Here is a 16,122-nt window from a genome sequence, read left to right as displayed (position 1 = left end):
CAGTCCATGGAGAAGCCAACAAGTCTTTCCACAGGTTTCAGCAAGTTTTAGGTAAAGACCTCCAGGGTAAGGAAGTAAAGAAAACAGAAACCCTTGCACTTTGATCATACCCTGAAGCAGTGAGGAGCCCGGGATCCTTGAGGTGAAGCTTTGGGGGTGCTCTGTGCCAATGCCATGGGGAGAGAATGGAAGATGTTTATCCATGAGACAGAACGAGCCAGCAAGTACATCCAGCAGTGAGATGGTTTTTCTAGGAGGCCTTGGAGACAGCTTGAGGGTTCTGCTGCTGAGCCAGGCTTTCTGCAGCACAGGCAGAGCCCCTGGCACTGAGCCCTGCAGCTGCACAGGGTCTGGCACGAGCCAGCAGGGCCGATCCTGCCGCTGCCACCCGCCCGCTCCAGCCATGGCATCCTCTTGCATCCTCTCAGCAGGAAAAGCTGAGAAATAGGCACCACAGGACAAACCACAGGAAACACAGCCCTTTCTGGGACAGAAGGGACTTGTTGTACAGCACACGCCGTAGACATTGGGACACAGAGGAGGGGGTGTGGATTTGGCATTTGAGTGCAAATGCTGTGTCCCTGCTGTGCCACAGCACTGGCTGCCTTACCCTTAAATATTTTGGTTATTCATCTAAGGGTACATGTTCTGAAATATGTAGTTGTCAGGCTTTTCTGGAAGCTCCTCAAATGCAGAACACCTTGGTCCTTCCTCCCAGACAGCTTCCACCTGCAGGGAAAGACAACCTTGTCACTAAAAGCCTCATTTTCAGCTGCCACCAACTGTTCATCTCTGCAAAGCAAGCAGCCAGGGCCACTTTTCTTCCTGCTTTGCTGTTGGTTCTTCAGAGCAAGGAATTGTTGAGCGTGAAGGCAGCACAGACTTTGGCCAAGCTCTGTGCATGCCACAGCAATGCCTATGTGCACATTCTCCTTCCTTACTTCTCTTTGGACAGGGTTGTCTTACAAAGGACTTGGGGCAAGCACAGATACAATGCCAGCCCCCAGCTAGGTTTTGGTGTCTCCTGAAAAGCCCAGAGCCTGAGCATGCCAGCTCACGTTTTTAATACCTGACTCACAGGAACATGGTGGGAAAGGCAGTGCAACTTTGTGGCTGTATTTTCATTTGCTGTGTTTCCAGAGCAGCTCCTCTCCTTTGGTAGACAGCGGGAGTGGGCAGGTAAAGCTGCTTCTGAGGGAAGCAAGTGTCTCACCTCTCAAGTGTCTCGCTCCAAAGACAAAGGCAGGGGACACACAAGTGAGAGCAGCAGCTCTGGAAAGGGAATCAACAGGGGAATTGGAGATTAAAACATCAGATTGAAAGGAACAATAAATCCCTGTTGGGGAATATAAATGGGGGGTAGAGTTGGAACAGAATGCAGCTCAGTAATGAGGCAGATGGCATTTTCTTTGGAATCTGCAAATCCATTTGGGCTTTCTAGCAAACAAAGATGCCACACTCTCCAGAAGTCAGCTTGATACATGACCTGCCTCCCCCTCTGCTTTCAGTGGCAAAGCTGCTGGAATGAGCAGCCCTGGCAGAGCCCAGCTGGTCCAGCAGCACGGGCTGAGGCCAGTCTGCTCTCACAGCCAAGTCCCTGCTCTGCCTGGGCCACAGGGACAAGGTGACAACGAGGCTCAGTGTCACAGGCAGGGCCCAGACACGAGGGGCTCTCTAGAACCATTGAGGGCTTGGGGCATCTGGCAAAACACTGTCCTTGTTTTGGCTGTGGCTCCTCATCATGCAGGACAGCTCCAGCCACGTGGTTTGCATCTGCAAGGGCTGCAGGCAGCAGTGCAGAGCATTCCAGGATAGGACACCCCTGGAGCAGGGATGTCTCTACCAGCCATCAGTGCTCTGGCAGTGCTGAGGCATTCTTGCAAAACACTTCCAGGGAAGGAGAGGGAGGAAAACCAGCGAGCTGCAGATGCTCACATCAAGCCCCCCACCCCTCAGTTCCCTGTATTTCATTAGGCAAATAATGCTCAGGGTCAATAGCATCAGCCTCTTTCCTGGAAATGAAATAGCTACAGCCAACTCTCATAGCCAGGCTGGGGACCCAGGGGGGCAACAGAGGTCCCTGCTCTGCAATCAGCTTATTTTGGTGTCTTCAGCACTGCATTGCTTCTGTGTCTCTCCTTTGCTGTGGTTTGGGTGACACACGTGTATGAGATGGGGCAAGAGCTCCCACCCACACATTCCTCATGCCATTCCTTGGCAAAATACTCTGGAATAAATGGGTATCAAGCAGTGCATCTGCTCTTTGAAATTCACCTTTCCCATCAGCTGGCATGGGCCCTCCCTGACTAGCAGTCAGCTGACACCACAGCAGAGGCACAGGCACAGAGCTCACCTCACAGCATTTTACAGAGCCCCTTCTGATGCAAAGAGCCAAGACTGGGCCACATGCAACAATTGTAGACTGGCATTGTGTGCCTGCAAATGCACAAATGAACTTCCCTCCTCCCTGGCTGCACATCCATTTTGTGCTATCACCAGTTTTCCATGGACCATCAGATTTAGCTCTTGCATCTTCCTCTCATGTAGAAGTTTTCATCATGCTTTGGGCTCAAGCTCTCTGACACTTCATAACCACCTCTGGCCCTTTATTTCAGGCTGTTGGCTCACAGAGGGTGCTGTGTTTCTGCCTGGAGCTGGCACTGCACCCAGTGTTAAGAAAAACCCATCTGTAAGCAAGCAAGGTCAGGGCATTTTCTGAAAAGTAACAACAAATAGGCAGGCATTATTTAAAATGCATCTCAGACCTTCAGTCACTAAGGTGCTCTGCTTTATCAGCCTTGCTTGCAAAGGACTGAGTACCAACCCCTGTGCTTTGGTTTTTTGATGCTCCTGCCTTGTATGAAAAGATGCTTCAAAACTCCTCTCTGTCCCAACTTCAAAAAATTAAAAATTTAAAAAACAAACAAAAAAAATTGTGCTCCAGTCATAGAAAAGCAATGCAAATCCCCATGAGCTGACTTTTTCCAGGGAGGTTCCTTACCTCTAACACTGCTGATAGAAAGTCAATGTTTAACAGAGCAGATGCCACAGAGATACACTTCTGTTTCTGGAAATAAACCTGAAGGCCATACTGGACATGCCCTCACATCCCCAGCATGAGAACCTTCCCACATGGCCCCAAGGACAGCCAGAGCTGCATCTCAGAAAGCTGGCTGGGTTTAGTTGAGGAGACATGAGGGAGAATAACACAGTAAATTGCAGTCCTGAAAAACTGCAGTAATTTCAGGGTCTACATAAACATTCTTCCAAAAGACACTGCAAAATCCAAGGGACAAGTGCAACCTAAACTTTCTCCAAGCATTTCAGTGTGGAAAACAAGTTGCAGAGCAGAGGTTTTCCAAAGTTTAAAGTAGCAATAAAGTGCCTTCAGGGGTAACAATTCCTCAGCCCAGCTGAACAACACATGGCTTTCTAGAACTGGTGAGACACGACATGTGTAACTTTCACTGGGAACCATATTTTATTTCTTCACTTCTTTTGAATTCCCTCCAATCTTTTCATTTTAGTGACAGATAGATTGCAAGATGGATCCCAACAAAGAGATACTTGGACTTTTTCTTTCTTTCCTGTGACACTCAACACTCACTTTAACCAACAACCATAAACCCACAGTGAAGATGGTATTGGATTCTCACCTGTGCTTCCTCAAGGAGTGAAGGCCTAAAAACTGATGATGGTTCTAAAATCCTTCTGAAAGTTTTACAGCATGCACAAACACCTGTGGAGTGAAGCAGGCATGGGGAACTCTGTCAGGCAACCTGGAGCAGGAAAGCTGCAGGGAAAATCCAAGAACCAAGAGAAAAATCAAAGGCTGTAACACATGACACAGGGAAACCCAGCAGGAAGAGGCATTTGCTCTGCCTTCACATGGGTATCTTCAACCACTGACAGCAACAGCCAGCACTACAATGCTGGATTTCTGATAGACAGGACTGCTGAAAACTCCAAGCCTACCAGAATAGCACAAACCACCTACATATCCAAAACATAAAAACTGTCACGAGTTGGTATTTTCACTTCCCTCCTCTCTCCCACAGCCTTGTCCCCAGAAAAGCTATTGAATCAAAAAAAAAAAAAAAAAAAAAAATTGGTGTTATTTTAAGGCAGTGGCTATTTTAAGCTCAAGTTACTTTGAAATAAAAATAGAATTGTTTGCTTCCCCCTCCCTCCCCCCACTGAAGGAGAGCAGTATTAAAACCTAATCTCCTTTCACACATAACATAGGTGCAAGGAATTTGTATTTTCCCTGCAGAAGAGCGCTGTGGGAAATACACCCCATACACATCTCCTGAGTTCAAGGGAACTGGAGGTAAACTTGAGGACCAGCTGAGAGATGCAATAGAAAGATTGGCTTTATTCTATTGTAGGAATATCCCTTTGACTGTGACCCTGCCATTTCAGTCATGATTTCTCTGGGGTACCTCGTGCCTAACATCTCCCACTGTACGTCCCTGAGAGCAGAGGAAGTGCTGGCCTGCAAAGCTGTCGCTGTCCTTTGTTTCCACCGGATATGTTCAGGGTAGCACAGAAAAAGCAATCACATCTGGGACCACCCCAAGGGGCTGCTGGCAAAATTCCAGAGGCTCCACAGAAGCAGCAGCAGATTGTGGATTTCGGGGCCTTGGGCAGGATGTCTGTTTCCACAATGGCTGGGGAAGGAAGCAATATAAAGGGAGATGGGCTGATAAGAGCTCAGCTATGATAAAAAGGACTCTGTTCAGTACTGATTTCTTTCAGCAAGAAGAAAGGTACCCACAGTCACTGGGTTACAGACATCAGTGTCTTGCCTCAGTGAAAAGGGAATGGGTTCGTCTTGAGGCAATGTTGAATACTAGATTTTAAAACAAGTACAAAAATAGAGAGCAGAACAGATGTGACAGACAATGAGTTCTTCTCATTCATCCTGCAATTTTGCAGAAAATTGTTAAAATAATTTCTTCATCAGTTTCAATACTGATGGCTGTATCCTGTTTTGTCATAGAAGAGGAAAATCAGCAGCTGCAAGGTGAAGCTCTGTGCTCTGTGAAATCAGGCATCATTTCCACAATAAAAACTTCCAGGCTTTAACTTACAAATTTGTTCTGCTGCCCTGGATAACTGGGAACATTCACATTAGTGAAGAGAGTGGCATTACTGACTGGCCTATAAAGAGCTTTACTAAAACTTTAAAAAGCACTGTACCATGGGAACACTCCCCTCTTCTGGCTGCCAGCTGGTGTTTATGCCACCTTGCCTTTTGCTTTTTTTACCAAGGGGGAAAAGACAGATTTTGGAAGTTTTGTTTGAGGCCAGGATTCTCTGTATAAACAAAGCCATTCACAGCATGATGGATAATCACATTCTCTTACTTCCCAGCACCTCCCCACGGCACTGTCCCACCTGCCCTCGGGCTTGGCTCGTTTTACCTTTTCCAGGTGTAGTTTTATGTTGTGCATTCCTAGGTCAAATGGCAGCACTGACAGCATCAAGGGGTGGCTGCCCCTGCACTGCTCCCATGGAAGTTCCCTCTCTGGAGGAATCCTGGCAGGCTCGGAGGCTGCCGGCTGAGGCTGCAGGCTGTGTCTGAGCTCCTCCTGGCGGCCAGGAACGCCGCATTAACTTCCCTGAGCTAAGGGCTCAAGGATAAAAATACAGATTTCTGCTACTCTTGTATGCTCAAGAAACACAAAGTGGAAATGCAAAATGAGCCACATATTCTGGGAGTGATGTAAGGCTTTCATTCCTCACTGCTTGCACATGTGGCTAAAGGGAATGAACATATCCTTACCCCTCATATTTGGGGAATTTTCATAAAAGTCACAAGTTTCACATTTTGTTCCGAGCAGAAGAATTGATTTCATTTTCTGTGTTTTCCAGTCTTGCATGACCCACAGCCAAGGAAATACATCCTTCCTAAACATTTAAGGAAATACATCCTTCCTAAACATTTATGCCTGTTGGAGCATTCTCCATGCTGAGTCTGCAGGACAACAAGAGGGAAAGGAGTTATCCCTACCATATTCTGGGGTTGGAATGGAACAGATAGAATGGGAAATTCTATCCTAATCAAATACCATGGGTAAAAATATTGCAGACAGTTGAATTATAACTAATCCTGGCCCAAGGTGGTATCTGAATCTCTTTGTTAGGCACTGCACAATGATCCAGCATCCAACAGCTGCTATCCCAGAAAGGATACATCACAAAGGACAAGCAGTGACACCCAAGTGAAACAAGAGGGAGGAAAGGGAAGAAAACATAATAAGAGTTTTTGCAAAGACTGTCACTCAGCAATGGTTTCCACTCCCTTTGTGGCTGGCCATGCGAATATGACATTATAGCACTGCAGAACACCTTCTGGTTTCTTTATAAAGATATTTAAATATATGAATATGTGAATACATGTATAAATTAATTTATATTTATTTATTATACACACTCTACCAGCCAGGTAATAGAAACATAACCTTGGCACCACATCTGCCTTTAAAGGCTCAGAGCCTTGCCATCAAAAACCAACAGGGAAATTTCAGAGGGAGGCACCAGACAGTTTCCTCAGGGTGTGCCAATAGAAACTGCTGTTAATCCTGCCCATTTTCTGTACACACCCAAGATGCCTCACATCAGAGCTGTTAAATGCAGCATCTTGCACTAGAAAAGCTCCCTTTAGAAATGCTTTGTCCAGCATATCCTTCTGATGACTTGGCAGAGAATTGTTCAACAGCTGACCTAAGTAACATCAGAGGGTTCATTTCCCCCACAATCTTCAGCATCCCTTCCTTTTCTTTTTTCCTTTGCTGCTTCTACACAATCTCTGTCCCTTATTCCATACCTGAGGTGCAAACCATGGACTTCCAAAACCTAGATTTTGCTCAGGTTGTGTCACAGAGTGAGAAGTGGATCACACCATGGCTCAGAGGGACAGCCTGGCCCTCTGTCCAACTGCATTTACCTCACAAATCAACCCCTACTTGTGGGAAGAGCATGGATTAAATGTGCTGCATTCACATGGACACAAATACGCATCTTTCCTTCTGCACAGCTCTAAGATACCTTGCAAAATAAAAAATTATGCAGGTTCAGTGTCTGAAAGTGGTCTAAAAGTCCCTTGCCATAACATTTCCAAGAAAGAAGAAACCTCATCTTTTTTTCTAAATTTTACTATTACACCTTTTAAATTTTCCAGGTATTGATATTATTGATGATGATTTGGTGTTGTTTATATGAAAGTTGATGTTTGGTGGTGTTTATATGAAAGTTCTTTGGGCTGTTGAGTTTTACTAGCTGTTCACAGGTATGCCAATCTTTGGCTCACACTGTGCCATTAATTAGCACTTCAAAATATCAATAGCATTTGAGGAGACAGGAAAATCAGCAAGCAAGAGTTGCACTCACAAACATCCCCAAAGGTTTGGGGAATTTGAAAAATGTGGAAGGGAAAGCCAGAGATGTCTTGGTATACATATGAGAATCACATCAGTGAGAAGGAATCAGTACTTCACTGCAGAAATACTGCAAAGCATAGCCAAAAAAATTAAGTGGAGAAGTAAAAATCAATATAGATCTATAAAATGCTCATTGAGATTCTTTAGCTTCCAGCTACAAAAACTAAAAATATATAGAAATAAGCCATTTAAAATTTATCAGATTTTTAATGTTTAACTTGTATCAAACTTGGTTGCAACAGTATACAAGTCAAACCATGAGAAATTAAAGATATATTAAAAAAAATAGAGTCAGTAAATATCCTACAGTTCAGATCCTTTGCAAAGCCAACCAGAATTTGAACCCATAATAGCCCAATCTTTCTGGCAGCTAATAAAGAAATTCAAGCAGATGGATCCAGAGTTTTAAACAAGTCTCCAAGAGATGCTTAGTTTAGATGTTTTTATACAAAAGCAAAATATCTGTTCAACCTCCTTCCATCCTGTTACTGCAGTGGCAGAAATGATGATTCAGGGCCACTAACAGGACTTTCCAGGCAAAGCTGCTCCATTATTCTGTGACTGGAACACGGGACAAAGCTACATTCCACTCAGTTTCAAAGTAACAAAGGAAGTATGAAACAAACCAAAATGGCAATAGTTTAGAAATAACTTTTCCAAAATTGCAAAATGGAGAGGTTCACTTCATATTGTGACAGTAGTGTAAGTGAAAATCTGGTTTGGATAAGTAAGACTTCAGCAACACTTCAAAAAGCTCCAAACCCAAGCTGACCTCAGGGGTTGCATTTATAAGAAAGCTCACACCATTCCAGGTACAGCTTGGGTAACTCCAGGTTAGTTTTTGTCATGTTTATCACAGGAATGTGCTTAACCTGACATCCATGCCAAGGACAAGAGGAGGCCACCGAGGGGAAGGAGCACCAGAAGCCCTTCCCATCCTCTCAGCTGCCCCAGGTGGGGCTGCCAGGGCTGAGTCCTGCTGCTCACACCCTGGGCAGGGGGAGGCAGGGATGTTTCAGGGTCCCACCCTTTCCATGCCATGCACACAGGGGCTGGCAGGGTTGGAATACTCTGCTGACCTGCGATTCCTCTGACCCCTTCCCTCACTAGTACACCCCTGTGGTCCTCATCACATTAGCAAAACAAAAGTTTCTATTCAGCAGCACAATCCAAAGCCTTCACCTTCAAAGAATTCCTGCATAGGAGAAAGCAACTCCCAGGCACCACGGAAGGTCATCTTGCCTGCTTCCCACAGCAGGCTAGGACAAAGCAAATCGCTTTTTTCGAGAAGAGCAGTGGGAGTTCTGAATCATTCTAAATCTTGACCAAGGATCCCAAAAAAACAAACCACCGCATCACCTGAAAACCCTCAGAGGAACAGGGACATATTTAAAGATACACCACTGTATCAACTGAGGCATTAATACTAATCTTATCAGAATTATCATATGCATGGTCAGTATATGAACTGGTTAGAGGTAAAGGGTAGACATGGTGTGCAAATCTAAGCAAATTCTTCCCTTAAAAAAAAACATGGTGCTTCTAGCTAGAAACCAACCCTACTACAGCCCTGTTAATTGCAGTGTTTTCTATCAATCTAGTCTTCCAGGATTAAGCCCATTCAGTTCAACTCCTTCATGCAGCTGAGAGTGAAAAATCTAGTATTCCTGTATAAAATTAATAAAAAATCATTTTCTATATATGGTTTCCTTTCTATTCTCTACCACTATGTACATTTTGACCTGATGAGTCAACATGACATCTTTTAAGATATCAAGCTATACCTGTGCTCTAGTGCTTCAGCTAATGACTGGAGGTATGGGCTCCACAGAATGTTTAACATATCAGTGATTTCTTTTTTGTGTTGTTCCCAATCTTTAAGTCCTTTTCAGTGAACCACAACAGTGCAGCACAGAATAGTAACTCAGCTTTTTCTTCAAGCCATGAACTGTAAAATATAGTGAGAGTTTGCATCAGTGCATCAGAAAAAAAAAAGAAACAGAGATGGCTGAATGTCCCAATCAAGGGGAAAAGAATTTAAGTATTTTAAGAGTATTGACAGCACTATTTTGGTGTCTATTGAAATGTGTAATAAAAGGATTAGTGAAGACATTCCTTTATGTATACCTAATATGACTAGAGTTTGGTAGCTAGTATTTTATACCGTTCAAAACTGAGATTAGTGGCAACAGAAGATTAATGGCAGCATTACTGAAAACAGTCTATAAGCTATCAGGGCACAGCAGTGGCCCTGTATTGTGAGTACATAAGGTTTGTATGAAGGAAATGTAGGAAATGTCTTACATCACAACATGAGTGCTGCACAGGAATTCTCACTCTCCAAATACTTCAGTTGTTCCAACACAAATCACTTCTGCTTACAGACCTCATTCACAAGGGAAGTGGGATGCATTACACAAAGTATCTTTCATGTTCTGTAAAAACTGAACTTCTTAAAGTGAAATCCTCTTAATAGTGAAGAGAATTAACAGAACCAGTGTCTAAAATAACTTCCTGTAGCACCAGAAGAGGTTTGTTACACAGTGCTTTTGAGTTTTCCCAAAGCATCTCACCAATTCCTCGTTTCTGATCTGCTGCAAAAGCTGGAGAAAGAGGCACCCTTCACATGCCATGTCTCATTTAATGCTTGGTGTCTCTCCCAAGTCTACAGGTCAGCATCACCTGTGGTGCATAATGCCAGGCACAGCTGTCCAGCGGTGTCTGCAAAGCCATCACCCCAATTCACAGCAGTGCACTGCACAGCTCACAGAGTTCTCTTCTCCCCACTCCCAACAGACCTGGGCTGAATACAAACAGGCTTGGAAGCAAAATGGTTTCACTCAAGGAAGAACTTCATCTGAACAACAAGTTCTGACATTATTTTTAGGACAGCTGGCATGGGAAATACACTTTGAATGCTCTCCTTTAAGAGGTGCCATGCTTTAACACATGGGAAGAGCTCTGTTCAGTAACCACATCATGATGGAATTTAAAACTCTTTCTACAAGAGCTTGGTTGAGCACAGGAAAGTTTCTACTGGGTCAGAACTGTGACAAAGCAATTCAAATACCGTTTGTAAAAAGTAAAAATCCCTTTGTAACTAGAAATCAACTTAAGAATGAAGCACAAGATTTAATATCTTTGTATTAATACTTGGCTGAAACTGCTGCCAAATTAAGCCAAAATTTCCACAGCCCACATCTTATTTGAGGAGGCCAGAGTAGCAGTTTCTTGAGTTTTGTTGGCTTTTAGCTTAACCAGAACAAAAAGCCAACTTGTATCTTTATGACTTACCACCAAAGTGTATGATTTGTGGGCAAATGTTTCTTCCAGACAGATATCACATTCTCCAAGTATGGATGGGAACTTTACTCACACTCATTGCAGTAAAACTTCTTACAAGGAATAAACTTTGGGGCAAAGCATCACAAACAAGCAGACTCTTTGCATACTGTTTTTTTTTTTTAGTCGACTTAAAAGTTCCAAAGTAGAGTATTTTTTCCAAGACCAAAGCAAATACAGCAGAAGCAGTACAGATAAATAGATCTATTAAGCCAAACACAATTCTTTGAAAAATTGCAGTAGTTATTCTAAAGACTGAATATAATTGGCTTTTGAGAAATCAGACCTTAGTCTAGACAGAGCAAACTGTGCTATCAGCCAGCTGTTAGGTGGAATACTACAAGCTCTGGCAATGACAGATTCTATTCACTGTCTTGATCACCAGCTGTTTTTTCTGCAGGTAAAAATTTCAGTCACTACCATTGTAGAAACCAAGGAGTTCAACAATCCTGGTTGTATCAGGAGTAACAATAATATTCTGGTTTCACAGTTTCAGTCCTCATTAACTTTTGGCTTGAGACAGCTGACATTACTTACCAGCACTAAAAATGTAATTTCAAGGGCTCCCAGGACAAATACTTCTATATAAAGAAAAAACTAAGTTTCTACAGAAACTAACACTCAGCATGATTGACTTTACCATATTCATGCTATTAGTCATGTTTCCATCATGAATCCAAAGGTCCTCCTAAACAAAATGAACCAGAAAAGGTTTGGTTGAAGATGTTACCTGATGAGCCACCACCACAAAAGCTTCACAGCTTAAGCAGGTCAGGACAAACCCTCTGGAGAGAGCTGAACTTCACTAAATGTACAGAAATGGAAAGCCAGTCTGTAGGCACTTCACCAGTGGGTACTTTACCGCAAACACAGCAGAATACTATTGATTAAAGACCAAAATCAGTATTTCAGTCTTCAGGTACCAAGATGGGTATCTTGTTCATTCCCTGACTTTAGAAATTCAATTCTTTTGCTGGATTTGGTAGCCTTGAAATCTTTAAAACCCTTATGTCCCTCAGGAAAGAACAATCCAGGTAATTACTTGTCCATTCTCTGCAAAGAGAAAAGCAGAAGACCAGAAACTGACTTTTAATGAAAATATGGCTCTAGCTGCTGAAGGCTGTCCAGCAGCATTTAAAGCAGCACTTGAGATATTTCATGTTTTCCAGTGTATTATCCTGTCATCCACTAACATAGCTGAGACAGGAAAATAAAAAAATCTCTGAAGTGTAGCTGGCAAAAAACAAAAGATCAAATAATAAAGTTGCTTGTTTAGGTTTTCATACAGGCATGGAACTTGTATTTGTGGCCCACTAAGGAGCTCTCTTAAGTCTATCACTTGAAGACCAAAACATTGGTGTGAGCAGTGAGCTGAGTGTGACAGATCCAGATGAGTATTTGATGGAAATGCATAGGCTGTAGCATTGCTATTCAATCACAGTGATTAAGACCTTTTCAGAATATGCAGTTGCTCTGACAGAAAAACAGTTCTTTCAGATCTTTGGCAAATCTTGGGCTAACCAAATTTAAAATCAGTTTTCACACATCAATTGAAAAGATGTGAAGGCATGTCAAAATACAATGGGAACAGATATCTGGAGTATAAATATTGTATCATCAACCCCAATACTTGACTCTATTTCTCCCTCCACCCAAATGAAATTTGTTTTTGAAACAGCATAGAAGTTTCTGCTCACCAGATCTGCAACACTATCATGTTTTAAACTTTAGGCCAAACAGCCTCCCAGTTTGCCATGGGTTTTCATGGTTTGATGAGCACCTGGCACAATTCAGATCTCCTAGTCATTACTCCTAGTCACCCAGAAATTCTCTGTAAACCAGAAGCCAGGGTAAGCAGCAAACCTGAGCAGGATGCTGATCTCAAACCCTTTTGCCATCTGATTGTTCCAGTGCCCCTGGTGCATCATTTATCTCAGGCTGGCTGACCCTCAGCAGGGCACTGCAGCAGCTCAGTGGGGCACAGGACAAGGCTGCACACCAAGCTGCAAACCAGGTATGATGTCTGGAGGGAAAAGCAGCAGGGAAGTCCTCCAGGACAAATGCAGGTGTGGCTAAGCATATGTAAGTGTGAAAGAGAAAGATCTTCTTGCAGAAACTGCACACACTTCAAGGAAAACGAAAAAAAACAAACCAACCAATAAATCAAGAGTTGAGTCAGCCATCAGTAGCATGAGACAAATCTGAACAGAAACGAAGAGCAAGAATACAAAAATACCATTTGACACCCTTCTTACAAATCTAGATCCGATAATATGATGAATCACAAACACTTCCACCTCCTTTTTATATTAGGATTCAAAAAGAATATACACATCTTCACAAAATGCATTTAGTTGCCATATAATATACTTGGATTGAAATGAAATTTGCACTTTGAAAAATTTTTTTAAAAATGGTATGAGAATATTCCCTCACATTTCTCCACCAAATTTCTTCTTTAAAATATATCAAGCAAAGGGCACAGAGACCGGACCTAGAAAAGCATTTTTTCTCCTGATGATACTCTGTACATTTTACTGTATTTACACTGAAGTAAATGAGCAGAAGTCTGAAGAAATTAAACGCTTTCCAGTACTAAAATCAAAACATAAGCATACAATTTTTTAATTTCAGTATTTTAAAGTACAGAAAGTGGAAACTATGAATATCAAATACAAATTTAAACAAAGCCACTTGTCCTCCCCTAGAATAATCAATGTGAACTACTTATAGAAACTTACAAATTTAAAGTAAAATCAAAACAAAATAAATACTGTACATACACTTTCCCTGCCTGCAGGCAAAAGAGGATGGGAAATACTGTTATGAATTGAAAAAAATGCTCTTAAAGCTGCAGCATCCCATTTCCCAGCCAAATACTTAACACAGTAGTGCGTTTCTGTAAAAAGGAAGACACACATACACCGACCCCTACTGAGCAGACAAGCTAACATTTTCAGAAACATTAAGAAGGAAAGATAGAAATTAGACTATGAGAGTAGAAAAAGGAGGAAAAGACAAATGGGCCAGCAAAACATTACTACAAAACTAGTAAATATAGCCAAGAACTAGCCCCATTTTTTGTTTGGTTTTTTTTTCAAATTCCATGTTTGATTTTTTTTAAAAAAAAAAGATTCACCAAAGCATTGGCAGCAATAGACATTTCCCAGCAGAAGTGACAATACATATCAATATAATCTCTTAAAGTGATCCCTTTCATTCCCTTCCCACAGCATGAAACTCTTATGGCTTAATTTATATTAAAAGTAGAAAAAGTCTTTTTTTTTCCAAACAGAAATGCAGCCTATGAAGAACATGCATCTCCTTATCAGTGCTACTTTCATTTCCCATCCACTGCATGACTTATCATTCATACTCTCCCACAAAGAGGGTTACCAGGGTGGTTTTATGTTGGGTTTATTTTTTGGAAAAATGGATGTTGCAGCTTTTCATCTTGTTTAACAATAAACAGTAAGGCCCTTGGTTCCATTTGTATTTCTTCTGTCAAAGAGCAGTGCTGGGCTCACTCAGCCCCAGAACTACCAACAGCTTTTAATGGTCTGGAAGTATTCTGTGAATGCCACTCTGGAAAGACACGAGGCTTGGGGGTCGTGGTGGGAGTGTGAAGGGACAGGTGGGCACGTGGAGCCTCAAGAGGGCACAAGCCACTGGGTCATTCTAGTTCTGCTTAGTCTCCACAGCTACCAAAAAGGGGGTAGGCAAGATTCCCACCAGCTCTGGCTTTGAAATCCTGCAAAAATTTTCAACACTTGCAACTTTATGGTCTCATGAGTGAAGGTAGCTTATGCCTTAAGCAAAGCCAAAGTGTCTAAAATGTGGTCGTGACACTGTGCTCTCTTACATCTCTACCAAAGGTAACACAAGCACTTCAACCACCAAAAATAAAATTAAAAAAAAATCAAAACCCCAAAGCCCCTCATGTGATCAGAAAACAGTTTTAACGCTCAACATCTAACCCTTCCAAAATTCTCTTTAAGAATGAATTCATGTAGAGTATTATAGGTTGCATAGGTAATCTACCTCAGAGGTCAACAAAGGCTACCCTGTAGCCAGGGTTTATTAGCAAGTATAATAGGAAAAGAAAAGGGAAAGTTGCTGGAAGAATCTTGGATATAGTTTCTAGGTGGTCTTTCCATTTTCATATTTGATTCTTTTTCTGCAATTGTAGGAACATGAGAACTTAAGAGAGTGAGAAAACCCCTACAATATTTCATTTCCTATTGTTCTGCCGACAAACAAAATTTTTTTAAAAATTGAGTTTTATGCCAAATGCAAGTTCTCTGACTTTTCAAAAAATATTACCCTTGAAAAAAGTTACCATAGCAGGTGTCATTTGCTGTTGTCCAGCCAGTGTTCCCTACTCCCTCCCTCTTCCACCCCAAGTGAGACAGCAAAGAAAAAAATTGGGCTTTTTCTCTCCACTACAATAACACAAGGGTCAGGCCATCTACAGAAAGACTGGTGCAGAAGTGATTTCAGCTAGAATACAATAAATATATCTCTACATACAAGTACACAAAACAAGTGAGGTCACCACATCCTCTTCATCAGCTACCAGGAGATTTCTTTTTTCTTGTTTGTTGTTTTTGCCTTTTTTTTTTTTTTTTTTAAATACGGCTCAACATGGCAATTTCTTTTGAATTAACTTGTTCTGAGTTGGAACATCAGATTTAACTTCTGCTGGAAGCATGGATATTTGAAGAAAATGGGAATGAACCTCTGCCTGTTGACAGCCTGTGAAGAGACTATGATAAATTCATGACAGTGGAGAGCCACTCAGAAAAAAAAAAGAAAATTAGAGCAATAGAAAGGATAAAACCAAGAAGAAATAATATATATGGGTCCAGCCATATCTATATTTCAACTGTAAGATACAGATAAATAGCGTGGATGGTCAGAAAAGAGACTCTGTATAAACCAATCACATGTACAAGAAAGCATACTCTGTATTTGAAAATTCCTTACTCCAGATTCTATTCTGGCATACTTTTACTTTAGACAAAAAACTGTCTTTAAGGAGAGAAAATTCATTCTTTATTCTGCTCTGAATCTGATTGCTGCCCTAAACTGGAATTTTCTATCATTAGAAATTGCACAGCCAACAGGAAGGAAACAGTTTGGTTCAATATGCTAAAGCTGAAACAGTTTCCAAAGCCTGGCAGGCATTAAACCCATTTGCTCAAGTTTAAATGAAGAGCAAATTTATATGGGTATATAATTTTAACTAATATTGACAACATAGTTTATTTCTTTTACTTACTTTGGTGAGAACATATTAGAAGATAGTTAAAATATTCTCTTTTAACTATTTCCA

Source organism: Zonotrichia leucophrys, chromosome 1A, assembly GCF_028769735.1.
Source record: "Zonotrichia leucophrys gambelii isolate GWCS_2022_RI chromosome 1A, RI_Zleu_2.0, whole genome shotgun sequence".
In the NCBI taxonomy this organism is placed as follows: Eukaryota; Metazoa; Chordata; class Aves; order Passeriformes; family Passerellidae; genus Zonotrichia; species Zonotrichia leucophrys.
This window is presented reverse-complemented; position numbering follows the sequence as displayed.